This window comes from Olea europaea, unplaced genomic scaffold (genome assembly GCF_002742605.1).
Source record: "Olea europaea var. sylvestris unplaced genomic scaffold, O_europaea_v1 scaffold5429, whole genome shotgun sequence".
In the NCBI taxonomy this organism is placed as follows: domain Eukaryota; kingdom Viridiplantae; phylum Streptophyta; class Magnoliopsida; order Lamiales; family Oleaceae; genus Olea; species Olea europaea.
Window position 1 is genome coordinate 9317 of NW_019263757.1, and position 4876 is coordinate 14192.

Below are 4876 nucleotides of genomic sequence, written 5' to 3' on the forward strand. Positions count from 1 at the left end.
CCGGCACATGGGAGGGGGGGGGGGGGGGACACCATTATGTACCCCCCTTTTATGTACCCATAGCACATCCCTTGGAAAAATCTGGAAATCCAAATAATGTTGGAACAAAAGTTGGTGATGATTCTTCAATTCTCCACTTCAGCGGCGACTTTCCAATTTGACTAGTTTCTTTTTCGTCACGGTCATCTTTGCCTGAAACTCAACCAATTTAGAAGTGTTTCATCCTTCATTCAACGAATCCGCTTCAAATATATCTGGCTCTTTTATAATTTTCTCTTCATCTATTTTTACGTTAACATGCTTGGTATTTGATTTCTTATCACGACTTCCTTATTCTTGATTGTAAAATTGTACGTACCTTACTCTCTTGTTGTTGACTCAGCCTAATCTCCTCTAGTGTTGTCTGATGCACACTCATCTGCCTAGGACTTTGTATTACTCTTGCAGACTCTTCTTTATCACTTGACACTTGTAAATCTTTAAATTCCTTAGGGCTTTGTTGTACTTCTGTGATCTCCTCTTATATTTTGTCTTTCATTTCCCTTGAATCTAGCAGCTCCATCATCTGCTGTGTCTACCAAGAATATTCTTCATCAAACACTTCTTTTGAATCTGGTAGTACCTCCCTTTATGGAGTCCACCAAGAAGATTCTTTAGGAACCATAATGTCTTCTCCTAAGTCATCGATCCAACCGTCTTAGCAATCCAACTGTTCAGAGAGGACAACTACTAATGCTGATTCGTCCTTTTAACTTGAATTACATTCATTTTCTCAAGCCTACTCAATTACTATTGTAGATGCTACAGTATCTCATTCTTCTTCACTATTGTATTTCTCTTCTTCGTCGAAGGTTGCCATATTACCTTCTACCGAATTCTTTTTAAACCAATAGTGTCCAGCATAATGGCCTTGTTTTTCACATACAGAGCACAAGCCATTAGTTCGTTTATAAAATTGATCTCTTTTGTTGCAATTTTCTTGAGCTCCCTTTTTCTTGTAATTTCCTTCAATCCGTCTTTTAGATTTACCTTCTTTTAATTCTTTCTTATTTTGTTAACGGAATTGGCCTCTTCTTTTATAGCTAATAATGTTTCTTCCGCTTCTTTCTTTGTTGAGACCCCTGAAATTTGCTTATTAAGGATTCTTGAATGGTTATTAAATTTTTTTGATTAACTAATGAAGGTTGCTCTAGCCAACCTTGTATACGATAATAAAACTTCTAATTCGGGTTTCAAATCATGTTATTCTTCTCATTCTGTTTGGCTACACTCAAATGCATTATTTGCCAAACCATTGTTCTTTCTTTCTAAGTTGAGAATTGATTGCGGGATCTCAGTACTTGCAATTGGATCCATGTTAACATCCTCCAAAATATTTCAGAAAACAAAATTCATGTATAAGGGGGAAAAAGCTACAAGCTATTACTAAGAAAAGATTTATGAAAAATGTGCATACTAATTGGCATAAACGGCGATCATGGAGCTCCAAGACACTACATTTCTCTCAGCCATTTTATCAAACACTCTTCTCGCAAACACAATTATGCCACACGCACCATAAACTCTCAATAACATGCGAGTCCAAACCAAAATCTGTTGAAAGCTGATTTTGGCCTAAATTTTGAGTGTGGCCTGGTCGTTTATTTAGGAAGATCAAGATTGATTTGTGTTCTTCACTGTAAGAAAATCGAAATCATATATTTACTTGCCAAAAATGATGTTTGGGTAAATGAGAAATTGGAGCTCAAAATGTGCCAAATGAAATAAGTTTGTGTTGGAGGAAACCAATTAAGATTTATCACACATAGGAAAATAATGAAGGCAAATACCACCATATATATGATTGCACTTTGAAAATGTGTGATCATGTATAGTATAGAGACTATCTTCATGTGCGTGCGCAGAGAGTGCAAATCATGGACTAAAATAGGCTTCGAACATTGAACTTGTATGCGATTGCGACATGTGAACACGAATGTCAAACTGAAATGACCATGATTAGCTTTTTAGAAGGGCATACGTTTTGCCAATTTTTTTCCTCCAATTGACATTTTTAACTTCTAAAACTATTGAAACTCCAAGAGTTATAGTCATTATAATACAAGTTAAGTATTCTTATGAACAGATTTAAGTCACCATTCATGGGGTTCAGTCTATATGAGAACTCATTTTTCCATATTCCATGTAAGAACCAATACATTATCTACATACTGCATAGTTTTACAGCTCTGTCTAGCTGAATTTTTTTGTTTTCCTTCTCAGTTTTGGTGATATTGTTTGGATACTAAGTCAATTTATCGAAGTGGTATTTGTAGTGCTCGAACTCTACTGGTTTTCCTTTATATCATGAGAAACAGACGCTCAAACCAAACCTCAAACACCTGGAGTGAGCTAACAAATTTATTTTAAGGAAACTGTATTTACACAACCCTCGGCTGAAAGTTCATTCGCACTTTTATTACTTCTTGCAATTTTAAATTATTTGTTCTGTTTTAGTGTTATTAATGAATTTATTTTAATTTGGATTTTTGTGGGTAACAAAACCCGCCTTCAAAATCATAGAATGCACGGATCCACCATCCCAAGCACGGAACAACACCCACAAGCCTTGATCACAAATAAAAATGCAAACTTGTCTGGTTTGAGGCCACCAACTGTTCGAAGTAATTAAACAAAGAGTTTGATGGAATCAATTGGGGTTGACGAGTTGTTGGAGTATTCTTTGATCATTGTATTCCACGCAAAGAGTGGTGGTGGAGAAATGGGAGGGTAGTCGAAGATTTTCACGCCTCATGGGGTAACATTGAGAAGGCGAAATGTATGATTTGAGAGAAGTATTCGTGGTGGTCGAGGGAGATAAGGAATAGAGAATGGAAGGCAGGATTTCAATGGCGGTTTTTGACCGTTGGAATAGAGTTTGTACATGACCAGAAATTATCAAAATTTCCAAATCCACGTAATAGCAAGTCCTGGATGGGGCTGGGTCGTCTTGGCCTAAGCTGATCGATTCTAATTTCGGGTGTGTTTGGGTTCCATTTTTGTGACAAAAATACGTTTTCTAAATAGTAATTTTTTTATTTATTTATTTAAAGAATGTGTTGTTAAGAAGTAGGGAAATTTTTTCGATTTATGGATATAATTATTTTATTGAAAATTGTGAGGTTGAAAATGAGTTTGAGAAAAAAAAAAAAGAAATTGAAGAATTATGTCTAATTTTGTTCTTTTCACAACGATAGTTATAAACAATATTTTAAAAAACGCAACGCGTGATGATGCGTTGAGATTAAACTTCGGTCGATGCGCGCCTAAGCAAGACATGGGCGTAAAATGACGTTTTCTTATTTTAACATCATTTTAAATTTTTAATCAATTAAAAAATTATTTAATAATACATATAAATAATGGTATCAAGTGCAATTTTAAGAGCTTAACATAAATATATTTCGAATAATAAACAAAATGTATTATAATAATGCTAATTGAAATATTTGAAGAGTTTTAAATTTTTATTAATTTGTAAACTATAGGAAAATGATTAATTAACTTAATAAAACATAAATACTATTTATACAATAGTACAATGCACTACATCCAAACCAAAGGTACAACACACTACGTTCAAACAAAAGGTACAATACATTACAGCCAAATCAAGGTACAATGTACTATAGACAAACCAAGGAATTCTTATCCCATATTGAAAGACTACAACAAAATCCTTGAGAATGCCTTATGTGGGCAAGCAACTTTTTAGATCTTTCAATCTATTAGCCTAAAAGTTGAGAACTTTATGTAGTGTTGAAAAAAAAAAAAAAAATTAATAACAATAATAATGTGCGTCAAGACTCGCCTATGCATAGGCTAGCACATAGGTCCTAGGCTTATCACGCATTCACGCCTTGGCAGCGCCTAGGCATGGTCAAAGCATGCTATTTAAAACACTGGTTACAAATGAACTTGTTTTACAAAATAAAGCAAGTTGTAAATTTAAGTTTTGTAGACGAGAACTTGAGGGTACATTTCTATTTTTGCTGAGATTTTTATACGAGTTGGAGATGATCCTCTGAAGATGATGAAGCCTTCCTTCTATAGAATTCACGAGAGGGCGAGGGTGTCTTCTCCCCACATCCCCTTTTATCGTGCTAGGCAAGACATCTGTTGAAACAACTCTGAATTACTGTAGCCTTCAAATGTCTTATCCGAGGTTTTAAAGAAAAATGTATGTAGCAATTGGCCCATACCTTCACCACTCGTTATGCAGCTTGTGCAATTAATTACCTAGCCTAGAAAGGTAAAATGAAAATGCCTTCCGAACTGAGCATAGAAAGGAAGAATTGTGCAGAAGTCTGGGAAATTCATCATCTTCAGCTTGTTATGGTCTTCAGATGGCATTCATGAATGTGAAGGCAAGGATTTCATCTTACAATTTTATCATAATTGGGAGGTCTTGGGCCTCAAAAGTTGCACATATTTTGGTTGATCCGATGTATTTGTTCTTCAGAAGGCAGGATCAAAGATTTTCCTCCAAGCCTTCTTGATTATTTGTTTTGGATCATTGTGTTTGATTCGTTAACTACGGCTACCTGGCAGCCTCATAAGTTATGACAATTGATAATTTGGAAATTGCTCTGTACAAAGATTTTACCAACCCCTCACTATAGGGATCGGTCCCACATGAAAAAAATAAAAAAATACGTCAGGACCCACGCATGAGAGAGATCTGGCAGGGATTTGTAAGTGTAGCAGCACTGTGATAATTTATGGAGAGTCAGAATTCTGATTGAACAGTACATATCCATTGACAAGTTGATAAATAGATGAGATCCACCAAATCCAATTACACAATGGGTTAAAGTTATGACATATATAGTTCATT